Genomic DNA, 16534 nt, shown 5'->3' with positions numbered 1-16534 from the left:
CATACCTTTCATACATATTTTTATACAATAACTTCACAAATAAGTCCTAGACTATAAAGATTAAGTGTAATTCAGCGAGCAAACTTAATCAAGAAATAATTACAAACATAAATGCTCCTTACATTTAGGCACAAATTGAAAGACGCAGAGGCATTTATATCCGTTTGAGCGAGACATATTTGCTGTCTCACTTTAAGATAGGGTTCAATTTAGGGCCGTCAACTACTATTCTTAATTGTAATGAAAAATTTAGATTTGTTAAAAATATACATTATATGTATCGACATATTTAAGTTCCTCGTTTAACAGATATAAAACACATTTCCTTAGAAATGCAGTAGACACACTGGTAAAAGAAGGGAATGTTTATCACTGCAAGACGTAATAAAAAGATTTCTGACTGTTTTAAAAATAATTTTATTAATAATTTTCAACCAAAATTACTCAAAACAAATTTGTATTGACCAAACTCGAAAAACAACAAATGAGATCAACATTTTGTTTAGTTATAAACTTTAGTAATTTTTTTAATGTGGCAACCCTCGCGCTCCGAGGACAATGACACCTCCGCTGATAAAGTGCCCACCTCAGTCGCGAGAAATTATGTATGGTCGCAGTTCGTCCTAATTACATGTTTAATATTTATACGAACTGAGATTATATTTTCACAAGGCTAAACTATGTAAGTTTAAATTGGACTAAGATTTTGTAAAGAGTTCAGAAACCTTTATAATGTAACAGAGACGAAATTTTGTCACACTTCAACCACATATATTACGGTTATTATTATTATTATGTAGATAGACACACAGTTGATGCGCGTATTTGCGGATTTGTTCCAGTTGTCCAAGTTCTTTAGGGAATTCGTATAATATTGAGTGGACTTCAGTTTTAAAAATCCCTCAAATGTGTTCTCGCTTGAAATAAAGAGTTTCTCAATTCTTGGAACATTCTAGTGGCCGATAAGGATTTCAAAGGTTTTGAATGTGATTAAAATGTGATTACTTCTTAACTGTCTTTTTCCGAAATCAGCAAGAGCTTTCAGACGGTCTTTATAAAGTTTGTTCCTAAGTTTTCTGACTATTTTCGTGGCTTTTCTTTGAACCTTTTCAAGTATATTAAAATATTTTATACCTAGTCCAGCCATAAGTTCTGTTACAATTTTTTTTAATGAAGTGGTCCTCAATCGTGAAAAATTTTTCATCCATAAAGAGGATATTTCTGTGTTTTTCATTTGCGTATCGCGACAGAAGGCGTTTTGATCGAACCACTTTCTTCAATTGTAAAGATTGATTTAGAGCATATATAACGTATAGCCTGTATATCGACGATAAACACCGAGCTTCAGGTTTTGTTTCATAATACGCGACAGTCCTAACCTAACAGGAACCTTCATTTCCGGGGTTTCCACAAATTCTGGCTTTAACAGTCTAACCTATTATTGGTCCCAAACTAATATAATCCCTTAATATATATTACGACTAAAACTTGTATACATTTCTTCTTGTTAAGGATATATAGAAACCGAAGTAGAATAGAAGAATAATAAGTCCTGAGTATGTACTCAGGACTCATTTTAGTATAAAATTGTGAATCGACGGCCACCGAACCGAACCTTTGTGGTACACACTATAGGTTTAGATTAATGAATGATATAATAATAACAGCGCTTGGCTCCTATTTCTGTTACTTAAGTGTTCCAATTGGTAACTTATTGATATCCGACACAAGCCGTCGATTTTTGATTCATAGGCACGAGACTTAAACTATGTCTCTCCTATGTTAAAATGCAATACCTTTGACATAAAGAGACAGCGGTAAGTCAGGACTCTCAGGAATATTTTCTACAATTCTGCCAGTTTTGAGATATTTTCTTTTACGGCTTGATATGAAATTTCTGTAAAGGCAAAGTGCATGAATTCCTGTGAAACTGCAAAAGTTCATTAAGCGTACAAGAGGGAGAAAAGTTTCTGTAAATCCGGCTGAGGAATACTTACAAACTCCAAGTTACAAGACCGAGAATATATATTCTAGTGTCATGTATTTTATATTTTAGGATAAAAAATAAATATTCGTTTGATTTATAAAAACGAGGTCGCGGGATTGAATTACGCAACTCAATTTACAATCTATGCAATTAATAATTCGAACGGCTCAACAACGTATGTATCGGTTTGATAGTCATCCTATAAAATCTTCAAAGAAACAAATGAAAAAATGTATGTTCCCACGCATTTGAGTTTATTTCAACTAGCTGTCCTATGCTATTTCATCCGTATTAATTTCGCCGTATCACGATCTGATGTTGAAAGAAGATGTTCTTTTGTTAGACATATCATGGACTTTTTTGTCGATATTGATGTCTTCTACAAAAATGTATAATACGTAAATCTAAATACATAAATCTCTTTGCTCTATTGTCAATAGTTTCCGCAGCATACACGATTGGTATTTTTCATATCTTGTGTTACACAATCGTAATTTCATACATAACATGTTCCATAGCATAGCATCAGGTATAACGTAAAGATAAAATCCCTGTAGTTTTGGAGTCTAATAAAATAAATAATCAAATCTTTCCTCTTTATAATATATAAATAATAGTTTCAAAATACCAATGCGCTTGCCTGCAAATGAATCAAACAATAGTAAAAAATAAGCAGATTTTAATATTTATATCATATATTTTATTATATAGACATGCATTTTAGTGCAACAATTAAATTTATTAAGAATTCACAAGGACGCATAGATCATATTTCAAATACTCGTCGTCAAAGGTGGAAAATCAAAGAATTATTGCCGTTCAGAATTATTTATACCGAGGGGACGTATTAATATTTAATGTTCGAGATAAGAACGTGTTTTTATGATACAACACTGTTGTACTTTGCATGTCAAACGACCGCATATTGGATGCAGACGAGAAAATATATTTATCGCACGATTCACAACATATTATTATTATTAATTATTATTTATTGGAGAAATATCTCAATTAAAGAATAATCTTGATGGATGATAGTGAGAAAGGATGCACATAGCAGTCCATGTCGTAGGATTGCCTGGGTTCATCTGGGGCCTTGTATTCATAGACCATTGATGAATGCTCGATTTATTTAAATAATATATAATTATCTATTAATATACTTTTTTATACAATAGACAGGAAGCTCACTCGATATTAACTAGAATTACCAAAATATACTGCCTTCCTCTCAATGTTATAAATATACACAACTATAAACTAAAATCATAAACAATTATATCATGCATAATTCAGTCTGATATATGTAGTTTTGTAGTTTGACTGAATGAATTTATTAATAAGATCATTGATGTAACATAAATTAAAATAACATTACTTAATTTTCAATAGACATAACTTACACGTAATACTTGCGTCATCACGCGCTACGCCACTACTTTAATGATCGTAGCTGTGCTACAACACGTGTCTATTGTCAACGAGAATAGGGTGTAGATGCTACACCGTAGCCATGTTTAGAAAAACGTGATCTGATTACAATTTTCATATCACATTTTATACTAAAATCACAAGATAAATAGAAAAGAAATATTTCAATAATTGGACTCGATCACATCGCATTCAAGACCCAGAGATTGGAAAAAAAACACCGCATGCACATACAAAATAGAATACCTAACATAAGACACTAAAAAAAGTGTCTTTGCAGATTAAGTTTCCCAAACCACAGACGTCTTGAATAAAATACGAGCTCCTACGACATCTGACAGCAAGCAACCCATTCTAATAATAATCTAAGCACTGCTAATTCTCTCCTGACTGTGACAGCTAGCCCGAGTAATTGCATTAACTTAACTCCACAAACAGTGTACCTATAGGTATAATTATTATTATAGGTAAAATTTCCAGTGATGGAAAAAGCTCACTAGCCGTTTATTTTTTCTATAAATAACATTTAAATTATATAAAATGTCAATATAATAGAAATATTAGTAATACAGTGTACATACACTTACAAGTGGAAAAATATATGCAATGCAAACATAACATATTTCTCATTTCAAACCTTTTGTAGAAAAAACCCCGAAATGCCCAGATGTTGAAATGTAACCAATTAGACGGACCCGTGCAAATAGAAACAAGGCCGGATGTTTTGTTTCATTGGAACAAAACCTCCAGCGAAATAAGGCTCTATTTGAGTAGCTATAATTTGAATTTTTGAGTATTTAAAACGTATTTGATATCATTCGATTTGCGAGTAAATGTAAAATTTTTAATCGGTCCTATAATATTTCAAATTAAACATATTAGTTTTTCATTTTATTATACAATCATGATATATGCAAGGATTTTGTAAAACAATTGAAAAATAATAAAAAAATACCAACGAGTAGAAATACCAACAGACGCTGAGAATAATATTACAAACTAGCTACAGTTAGGTACAGTGGAAAATTAGACTCAAACTTGTGTGTGTGCCATAGTAAAGTTCAACAAATCTACGTTCCAGAAATCTAGACACTATTTCCAAATTCGCATAGCTCAGATTCCATTTAAACCGATAAAACATTGTTTAATGAAATTTCAGCCATCATAACATTGTAGTACGTCACAAAATTCCATGATCGAAGAATCAGCACAAAGAATAATAGAATGAATTTAAATTAGAACTTCACTTGTCTCAATTAACTGAGTGAATTCATTCAATTTGCATAAGCCATGTTTGAGAGTTGCTGAAAATAATGTAAAATATTTTACATACCATTTAATACTGAATCACGACAAACATGCTTCTGTGGCATAGTTTTAGGCTTAGTTTCAAGACACAGTATGTCCCACATTCCAGAATGATAATGCTAACTCACAAAGATACAGTGTTAACTATTCCACCAAATTAATAAACATTTTTAATCTTTGGTACGTCGTAGCAAATGCGTAGCAAACAATAAAGTTTTATAACAATCAGTATTGTTAGTATTAAGGAACAACGGCTAGCTTTATAGGTAACTAAGTTAATACCAGTTGGTCACGCGATATATTTGATTTATACCATTTATATTAAAGGTAATTTGGTGTATTTATAGAACTTACTTAAGAATGATTAATGATATTGCCAAAAGTAGGATATATTTAACGAAAAAGTATTATGTGATGAAAAACCGACAAGGATTAAGAGGAAACCTTCGTTAGGAATAAAAATATTATAAAAACTCGTTATAGCGGTGAAGAACAAGTACCGCATCGAAATAATGAGCGGGCAAAATAAAATTAATACGAAACGTAGCGGGGCGCGTCCTCGCGAAATATTTAAAAAGGCTTAATCCGTAAGTCTGTCAATTAACGGCAAGGCATAAGTGGGCTTTAAAACGTAATTCTGTTTGAAGAGTTATGTACTTGATTTTTATCGATTAATTAGGTCGAGTGATATGGAACACGACATGGCTGACTTCTGCCGTTAAACCGTATTTATGTGGCTTCAATATTATGAGTACATTAAGTGTGCTTGTTTCGTTGGAAAATTCGACATTCATTTATAAATTTAATAATGTGGATTCGACGAATTAATGAAACAAGAAACATTTAATAAAACCAATGGCTACCATAGACTTCTAATAATTGTTCAGTCAGTGCTTGCAACATGCCATCCATGTTGAAGTCATGCCAGTTTCCAAGTCCATTGGTGCACAGTCGTGATTCCAACGCAGGACCTCAGGGTTGAGAGGTCCAAATTCAAGCCACTAGACCAACACTGCTCTAACGACGCAACAAGAACAAGATTTACAACGATTTAAGTTTTAAATTCAAAATTAAAAGTTAAGCAACTTCCCTAATTAAACTTCAGACGCAAAGATTTAATTTTTAGAAATTAAACTTTTTTTTATAAAGTCATGTATTTCGATCTTAATACATTTCATCTTAAATTGGCCACTTACTGCGAGAACGATTCATACATTCAAATTAAATCCGCACTACCTTCGAAACTCGTATACAAATCTATTTTTGGCATAGCAACCCCTCTATCTGTCGAACCCCATAACATCCCTCATCCCACGGTTCGTATTGCCGACGGCTGTTTGCTGGGCTAGGCCATTAAAATGTTTATTTAGTGGTCATGGCTGACCCCTTTTAACAAACCCAAAAAAATGCTCGGAAACAAATTCAAAAGACTACTACGAAAACTAAAGAATGAGCGGGTATTAAAATTTATAAAAAAGACATTTCCGTCTTTTAATCAATTTACTATTTCAAATATAGAACTTCGAAACTTGTCTATTTCGAGTTACATTGGCGCAGATGTCTCAACAGTTGGTGTCGTTTTCGAACAGAATGAAAAAGAAAATGCAGTACTTTACCGTTTATATAGATAACGAGGTGTGTTGCGTGGGGCTAATAAATGTAGCGCTGACGTCACAGCGTGGGGCCAATCAATAATTCAGAGGGTGTTCACCCCGTACAACAAATTGACAAGTGCGCGTTGTTGCGATTTGCTAAACTATATGTGGCTTCTTATGGTGCTGGTGCTTAAAACCTAAGCTATTATAAAAATAAATATTGGTTTCCTTCGCGACAATATTATTACAGTTCTATGTAAACTAAGAATAGGAGCAGCAAGCGGTTGATCGATTGTTGAAAATCCCGGGTGATGTAAAATGAAACACGACATTAGTTTTTCGAAGAAAAAAATACTCCCAAACCTCGTATGAGCACGTTCGGAGTGTCTCATTAGATCTCCTGCGTAAATGGCCAGTCTCAATAGAGATACGTAATTGGCTCTTAATTTATTTACTTGTTCTATAAATATAAATAATAACTTATGAGGAACTCAAGATAAAACCAAGTTAAAAGCTATTAATAAATTTGCTGGAGCAAAATAAAATTTATTTTCAATATTCTTATATCAGACGCCACCATTTACCACCCTTAGTATTAGTTTCTCCTACTATTTGTTCTTATTAAATATCACTTTAGTTTCGTTTATGAAAAATGTACGGTCTATGGCGCCAGTTGTCTAGACGGTGGGGCGAGAGGCCTCACCTTGAAACGAACACAGCTGAGCCAATACTGTCAAGATTAAGACATCGAAAATTATTTCCTATTGATAAGAACTTTTTTTTTAAAAGCTTTCTCTATATGTCTACTTTAGCGGGTTTAAAATATAATTGAATTGTATTTCTTTTCTAGCTTATAAAGTTTGATACATTGTTTCATAGTGTTGCAAAAATAACACTATTTTTAAAGGCCTTTTTATTCTTTCTATCTTTTCAACTAGAAAAAAGAACTTATAACAGAAAGTCGGTTAGATAAATCGTAAAAAGAAATGATGAAGTTAGCTGAAATTATAGTATTAAGAAAAACCAATGTTTTTCTAGTAATCTTTCTAATCTTTCTAATCTAATTTTGAAGCATAATTTCACATTTACAAAGGTCCTACGTTTCAGTCGTTTTTTTAATACATAATATGACAATTTAATTTAATATCACCAAAAATGACTATATACGTATTATTAATATGTAAAAAAGTGTCTAGACTTAATATTTCACAGAACAAAACCCTTGAATATATTAGAACTCTGTGTGAATATTATGTGAAGATCGTCTCACCCATACAAATGTAAACAATTGTGGTTTATGAAAATGTATACAAGTACCGTATAGAATATAAAATTTTTCATTTTGTTCATTTCCATTGTATACATACCGTAAATGTCAATACATCTTCTTTAATATTTAAATGACTATTTCAGTCGATCATAAAAATCTCTTTAGTCTTTCGATGTACCTACAGTAGCCTAAGTTGGTAATTAATTTTATATAATTTTTGATAGGTCCCACGAAAATGTTACAAATACTTTTTAAAGTATTTATTATTTAAAACAAATAATATATATGTAATATCGAATAACATATTGGTGAGTCTCATATGATAATTGTAAAATAAACAACATTTATTTCTATTTTCCGTAACTTTCAGATATGACAACAAAAATGATTGGGGTTTCATACGATACAAGACCAAAAAAATTTATCATTTTAGGGCAGAATAAATTGAATTATTGGCTGCTTTGTGTCTTCTGTATTGAGACACGTTTCCCATATATCACTGACAGGTAAGATATGCCTAGACTGTACGTTAGTTATTGTGAATACGCCCGGTAAATTGTACAGCAATATTGCTTTATAATTGCGCTATACATATTTGAAGGACCAGGGAGAACATTTCCGGTTAACGACACCATTTAAAATTATTACTGTCAAAATAAGATGAATATAATAGACTCACGTAACTGGAATACATTTACCGCTCTAAGGAAACGCTAAAACAAAAATACATAGTTCCCAGAAATAAATTTTCTTTTACAGAATAATTCAATCTAAATAATGGTATATTAGATTTGAAGCCCACTGTGGTTTGTATAAATGTAACAATAGCAGTCTTGTTAGGAGCGCGACAAATGCATAAACAAATTCAACTGTTTTTTATTAAGCTATCTAATAACTGACCGGTAGTTAATTTATTAGCCGTAGTAAATACCTCAAAGTTTTCTAACCATAGACATTGTTTAATCTCTTAAAGTACAGAGCTGAACTTGCGTTCATCTCTGGCCTATCATGGTTAACTCGTTTTTTTATGAAACCAATGAAGGTATTATTCATAGGATTTTTTTTCATTACACTAGAGACTGCGCTAATATTTTACCGTTGTTACGTCGTAATGAAGGACAGCCCCGAATTATGTATCGTACTAAGGACGGGTTGGGGTCGACACTCCAAAAATAACTTTTATATTCCGAGAATTTTCTAAAACATTTTTTTTGTTCTAGGTTAAAATCAGTCGACAAAATTGCAAATTTAATTAAGATGTTGCTGACAAAACATTACATAAAATTAAACTTAATTATTACTAAGTTCATACTGTACCTAAACCGGGTTTTTTGAACTACGAATTAAAAAATTAGAACGGTAGATGATACGTAATAGCGCATTGAAATCTATATATACAATTTTATACATATATAGAAACGTGCAGCACTATATTTACCGGAATAAAATTAAAGTTTTTCAGGAAATAAACACTTAAATAAAAAGAAATTACAGAATGTCAGACTCAATCTTCTAAATTATACACATAGACATTTTCGAATGCTTTTTAATGTGTCAATTTTATAAAAATCCAGGGAATATTGCAGTTAGACATTTCATGGCAATATAGGCGTTAATATGGCAACAGCATCTAATCAAGGAACCAAATATTTGTCTAGTAACCGAGTAATATAAATCTATATAAATAAAAATGAATTTTATTTGTTCCTTGAACTCGGAGGTTTTTATTGCGAAAAAGGTTGGAAACTAATAAATAAAATTGAAAAATGTAATTTAATTTAATTTTGAGGTTTCTATTCCGGAAACGCCAAGTTTCTATGCAATGAAAATGTTTGGCTAAGTGATGATGATGAAAAATGAGAGGCTAAGTAAAATACATATTAAGGGGAAACGAAGTGGGGAAACGAAGTTCGCGGGGGCAATAATGTAATAAATCTGTGTTTATATGTTTAATATTAAGCAGTGTTAGCTTAGTGGCTTCAGCGTGCGACTCTCATCCCTGAGGTCGTAGGTTCGATCCCCGGCCGTGCACCAATGGACTTTCTTCCTTCGTGGGTTATAAGCTTGCCTTAGGCTCAAAATGTCGACGGCGTGGTTGTGACAGAAGGCTAGTCACCTATTAGAATGACAAATTATCATGAAATAAATTAAAAAATCTGAGGCCCAGACCTAAAAAGATTGAAGCTCCACTGAGTTTTATTTATTTATGTATATGAATGTTAGTACAAATATGTACTAACATTCAAACAAATACGAAAACGTCACCGTCAAAAACTTTAACATGCAAACAAATTATCGAGGCAGGGTAATAGAATAAATCCACTTATATATACGGTACGCTCAGCTATTAAACCGTGTGCATCGATCAGCCAGGACTAATTGATTGCGTGTCCATGTAAGTGAATTTACGTACGACAAACAAGCGATTTGAGTATATTATTATTAATTGGCGTTTACCTAATAATCTAAATATCTGTGCACATTTTACTGTTAAACAACACAGAAACATTATAAAAATATACAATTATAATACAATGTTATAAAAATGTTTCAAATCTAAAAACCCCAGCGACCGTAGTTTTGGTCACAGATTTCTGTAATTTTATTTATTTATTTATTAGTATACATATTATAAAATCAAACACTTAGACAATACACAAAGCCAGGACATATTACAATATATATGAAGAAATAATTAAAGAAAACTGAAATTTAACATTCAGCAAAGGACAATAAATACTTAATATTTTTAAAGAAAAAACTAAAATGTAACTGCTTATCAAAGTCAAAGTCGTCTCGCCTCTTCTAATATTTTATCATATCCTTTTTGGTGAGGAGGAAAATATCATCATCATTGTTAGATAAAACCCTAAACATTGGCATTATGCAGGTAATTCGTGATCATACTAGGTACATGCTATCTAACTATCTTGTCGCTCAAGGTGGTGGTCAATTCTGTGACAAATTAACGACAGCAAAGAAGGGCTATCTATCCACCCATTAAGAATATCGTACAAAAATAATAAGACTTGCTGAAATATTTGCGAGAATCTGCATAACTATCGAAACGTATATACTGTTTAAATCTAAGCAATTTCACAAACTTTCTTTGTAAATTTTCGACATTTTATTTCTAATGGACAAGTAGATTTTTAGCCTGATATCATGAGACTAAGGCAATCCACTTTCCTTACGTTCACAGTACGAAAGAATATTTAACACACACATAGAAAAAACAGTCATTGAATAACAGACGGAGTTTAAACCTACGACCTCACACGCTCAAGCCACTACGACAACACTGCTTAATAAAAAAAGTTGAGTACAAAGTAAACATTTCAGACGTGAAACTTCTTTGTAAATTAATTATTACTAAGGTAAAAGCTCCAACAGATGATCATGTACCAGTATATGATATGATTTTTCTCAATCTCGCTTACGCTTTCTCTCGATCTTTCTCACTTGCTTGCTCCCTACTCTCGCTCTATGGCTAATTGCTTCATGCTGAGTTTACCCGTTCTCACTCTCTCTGAGTCGATCTCATTTCCTCTCTCCCTTTTCTTAGACAAAAACGCTGCACATCTAATATTATTATTATTTCGTTTCATCCTTAAAAAAATTACTCATGCGCCTAAAGAAGTTTCACTTTAAAAATATTATTTGTACCTACTTACTACTCATATATTACCACAACTTTTTATCTAATATTTTTTTCTATTATTAAGCAAAGAATGCGTCTTTGGTAACTTTCATTTTAGGCTTGTAAAAGTGTCGTCGTCCACTCTAATATAATGTTTTTAGATAGCTTACCTAGTACCTACATGTGGGAATTCTTATTTATCAAACTAGGTACTTAGTTTTTAAGATCTTGTTTAAATACTTAATAAAAATGCTATAGATTATACCTATTGAACCCTAGGGTGTAATCGTGTAAGTGGGACCAGACAGCAGGTGGGTACGTCGCATTTCCAATTACTACATCTCACGGTTAGCTGCTCAAACTGCTTTAGTTTTACTAGAATATATAAAGACTGAGTACAGACACACAGACGACTTGAACATATATAAAATAATACAATTGAATCATCAAAAACTGTAAGTAAAGAATAAAATCACGAATAAATAAATACAATATTTACATTTAAATAAAAGGGAACACTGTCATTTGTTTTATTAGAATGGCAACACCACGCAATATCATAGACATCTTACAGGTTCTAAAACTGTCAATCTGTCAGAACTGCTATTGATCGTTGAGTTTGAATTTCTTTCTGATCCATTATAAAATAAACAAAACGGACAATGGTTAATAACAATCTCTTCGAATTTGCGACATACATATAAATGCATACTCGAAAGTACAAGCTACGTAATTTCTATTGCAATGAAACGCAACCAATTTGTTCATTTTGTTACAATACAAGTATTATTTGATAGGAGGTTATAAACGAATTATAGTAACATTTTATAAGCTGACATGATTTAAATAGAATTAGGACAAACCTGTGTATTTTTTATTGCATTTAAAAGCAACTAACAAACTTGCATTCAATTGTTAGATAGGTTTATGAAAATACCAAAGAATCCCAAATAGAAAATCTTTATAAAAGATATAGGACGAATCTCGTCCCGTAAAATAGGGATGCGATCAGTGTCGTTACAAGTGGCAGGCAGGTACTCCCCACGTAATTACATCCGCGACGACACGCTGCTCCTCATTGTTCGGATGAAGGCATGCAATCAACGATTCTACTTATTGTAGAACTGTTCTTGACAAAATGCTTTATTTTGATCACAATTGTAATTATTTTCTATCATAAATTCTTCTATAGTTCTAAACAATGTTACTGCCAATGTAAAATATTATACTCTTATTTTTTTTATAGGAGGCTGCTGTTAAGTGATAAAGATTAAGCATGGACTCTCTCGATGCCAGAGGCCGCAAGTGCGTTGCCAAGTTTTTAAGAATTGGTACGCTCTATCCTTGAAGGACCCTATGTCGAATTGGTTCGGAAATACTTTAGTGGGCAGGTGGTCTTACAGTGGTAGGCCTCAAAAACAGCCAAAGCTCAGTTCTGGACCGTCGCGGTGATATGGGAAAATATTATCAGTCACGAAATTTACAACTGATAATATTAATAACTATTCACTAGACATTATATGTCATTTAAACTTAGTTCCGAGCCATAATTGATTTAGTTTTGCTTTTATAAACTACAGTAGCAAATAAATTGTGCCGACCTTACACGTTTACTCAATTAAAACTTGCTCCCTAGTCGATGGTATACTTGTAATAAACAAAATTCCCATTGTTGCCCTACCTGATAGCCCGCGGCTGAACGCACCCTAACGTCTTGAAGGGGAACCTGTAGGTATACCCAATAAGCTATAGGGCAATAGTATGGTAATGCTGTAACCGCTTCGTAGATTCCGATAGGTTTGGCGTTAAGTTATATGTGATAAAATTAACTCAAACTCAAGGAAACTTTATTCATATTGGTAACCAAGTACACTTATGAACGTCAACCGAAAAGATGTTAAATCGATTCTTAATTTACAATTATTACCAGTTCGCAAGAGAAGGGCGTAGAGCAGGCAAGGATTAGGATTATTTAAATAATTATTTAGATTAATTAACGTTCAGCTAGAGTTTTGAATTTATTCAGTGATAATTCTCGAATTGCGCATGAGAGTTTGTATGACCTTTGAAAATTGGCTTAAATATAACGATTATTATTAAAAGCTCGGCAACGCACCTGCGAGCATTCTCGCAATGTGAGTGTCAATGGGACGCCAGATGAGCCTCTAGCCTCTTAATACATTAACAAGGTCATAAAAAATGCTGCCATAATACACAAACTCCACTCTGGCGCAGTTTAAAATGAATTTATGTAGGGTTATATCTTTCTATATGTGAAGCCACTGATGTCACTGTATTCTCGATATGTTAACGTCATCCATATTAAATGTATATCGCGAGTGCATTGCCGACTATTTAACAATTGATACGCTATTTTATTGTAGAACTCTAAGTTTTAATTGGAATTCAAACTCAGTTTAAAATATTTTTAACACCAAAGTAGTTTCTACACAAACTCGATTTAAAATAAGAGCTAAATATTAAACAATTACACCAGATATGTACAGTTCAAGAAATATATAACTATATAAATCACTACAGTTGTTAATGTCTTCTTGCTACATATACCTTCGTGTATCTTTGCCCTTACATTAGAGGGGACATTAACGACCAGACTTCAACAATTACATTCAGCTCGGAGTTGTGTTTCTGATGTTTAACTGTGTGTCAGTTCAGAGACGTTAATCAAAGAACGAGAATGTCGCATTGGAATTATTGAATATTGATTTCTGAATGGCAATAGATAGCGAGTTACTTTTAGATATTAAGGCAATAATGCTTTATTTGCTGTGAAGTTGGACTTCAGTCAGGACTGGTTCTGTACATATTTTAAAGTCAAGATATAAGTTTGACTTCCGTACCTCAACATTTTTAAACACTTACACTTAGCACTAAGTTTCGACTGAATCTTACCTAAGTCATGTAATAGAGCGATGTGTTTTATAAAACTAATTACAATGTGTTTTATAACTAGATTGAAATCACAGTTTCCTAGCACTTATAAGGCCGGCAACGCACTCACGAGGCCTCTGGCATTGAGAGTGTCCATGGGCGGCGGTATCACGTAACATCAGATGCACATTCTGCCCGTTTGGCCCGTTCTATAAAAAAAAAACAGTTAACAACTTCAATAAGGTTCTGTGTGGTACTCAAAGAAAATTAACTTAAATTCTTTGAACTTTAAATGTCTAAGCGGTAAAGGGAATGCTATTTACCTCTGGAGTTTCATTATTCGGCATTATTAAATTTTGTATCTTTTTTAAAGTAGTGACAAGCAAATAGTCGCGTGTTTCCACAGACTTAAAACTCTCGATATTAATATAAAATATAACGTCAGGTTTGACACATGACAGATAATTAACAATCTAAATGAAATGTAATTATTTCCTTAAAATAACGAAAATAATTAGTTGCGGTAGAGGCCTCAGGTTTTTGTATGGTTCATGATTATTTGTTAATCTAAAAGGTAGTAGGTGATCAACCTGTGAACCTGTGCCTGACACGCCGTCGACGTTTTAGATCTAAGGCAAGCCGGTTTTTTCACGATGTTTTCCTTCACCGTTCGAGAGACTTGAAACTCCATGAATTCATCCGGGGATCGAACCTAAGATTGAGGTCGAATTAGAGTCGCACGCTGAAGGTCAACACTGCTCTTATTCTGACTTATTTACATGCAGTTACTGCCTGTTTTATTTTCTACGTTCATTAGGATAACGCTCGGAACTGATTTATCTACATTAGATATACAGAAAATTGTTATAGAACGTTGCACCGCGTTAGTCTAGAATATCGATGAAAGTTATACAACTTCGCTCACTTTCAAACACCACAAGCTTCCAGAACTTTGTCACTTTACGACGACGAAAACAATTTCAAATTTTATTTCGTAGAAACCGCTTTTATGTATTTTATACCAACGGCAAGATTAATAGGGCAATTTATCACTTAGTTTAAGAATTAAAAATAGCTTCTCAGTAGTCCAAAAAGAAACTATACTGTCCTGTATATATAAATATATTACTCTTAAATCCTGGGGTTCAGGGCACTTAGAGTTAGCCAAGAGGTTTGTTCAGAGCGGACGGAAGTTTCGCGAAAGTTCGTATTGGCAAACATGCCTGGAATATTACTGCGACCTGCTGACATATTGGATTGTAAAGTTCTATTTAAATCGGAACTGAATCTGTTTGAATAAACAAAATAGGAGTCGTATAACAAGTTTTTATGTATGTTCAGAATTTTGACAGTGCTATGACATGATTTAATACGAGCCTTAGGTATAAAACAACCTTTACAAAATGTCGTATGTCGTGTGTATGCGACGTCTTGGGTTTGAGAAAAAGTTATTTAGGATTTGAAGGGAAGAATGCACTTACCCATTTGGCTCAAATGGTGATCAGCCGTAATAGTATCTGCCTTTTTCTCCAATTTTTTACACGAATATGTACGGCAATTATAAATTTGTTGTGTATATTCTCAATAGTTCGTATTTAAATATAAAAAACTCTTGGGTCCGTTGACAAAAAATCACAATGTATCAAAAGACTGTATGAAGAATGTATTTAAAAAAATCCGTTAATCAAAATATTTTCAAAGCGACGGAGAACGCCAACACTTGCAAAATAAAGGGCCAGAAATAACCCCTGGCACACCTTGCAATCAATAATTCATTGAGAATTCAATAAATAGAACTTGATTTCCGGCGAGACCAAGACACGCTAACTACTCTCTTCAGACTACGACTAAGGGCAGATAATATTAGACATATAATAACCGCATTTATTATTTGAAAATATAAATTTTATAGAAAACATATTATAATATTACATAGCCTTCTAAATATAATATATTGAATACATGTACTGTAGAAGATGGTCTGTGATGATGTTGGCCCAGTGATTTAAGCGTGCGTTGAAATTCCGGTAATGGAGTTCTCTTTCTCTCTTAACACTTGTACAGTGAAGGTGAACATCATAAGCTGTACATAGCCTAGCTGTAAATAACGTTGCTGCTAATTCCACTCAAAAATATACGACATGTGTCAAGCCCAGAAAGCTACTTTTTAGTCTATAAATGAAATAATTATAAAGAAAACAGATAGAAACTGAGATGAAAACCATAAGAACGCAGCACCACTGGATATTTACTATAAAAAACTGAAAGTCCGAAAAAATAAATAAACTGTTGTATATAAGTAAGATTAAAGTAGCTTGTATTATAGCTAACGTTTCCAATCTAAGTAACAATTTTAGATATAATAAAAAAATGAAGAAAATTTATCGCAAAAAATAATTTAACTCATGGGG

General features: G+C 32.7%; 1 protein-coding gene across 8 annotated transcripts in view; it reads right to left on the bottom strand.

Moving 5' to 3' along the window:
* LOC123713134 (stress-activated protein kinase JNK) overlaps nucleotides 1-16534 on the bottom strand; it is a 74258-nt gene that overhangs the window by 52483 nt on the left and 5241 nt on the right. The gene's annotated exons all lie outside the window — the stretch shown is intronic.

The sequence above is a fragment of the Pieris brassicae genome, chromosome 8, assembly GCF_905147105.1.
Source record: "Pieris brassicae chromosome 8, ilPieBrab1.1, whole genome shotgun sequence".
Taxonomy (NCBI): Eukaryota; Metazoa; Arthropoda; class Insecta; order Lepidoptera; family Pieridae; genus Pieris; species Pieris brassicae.
This window is presented reverse-complemented; position numbering and strand designations above follow the sequence as displayed.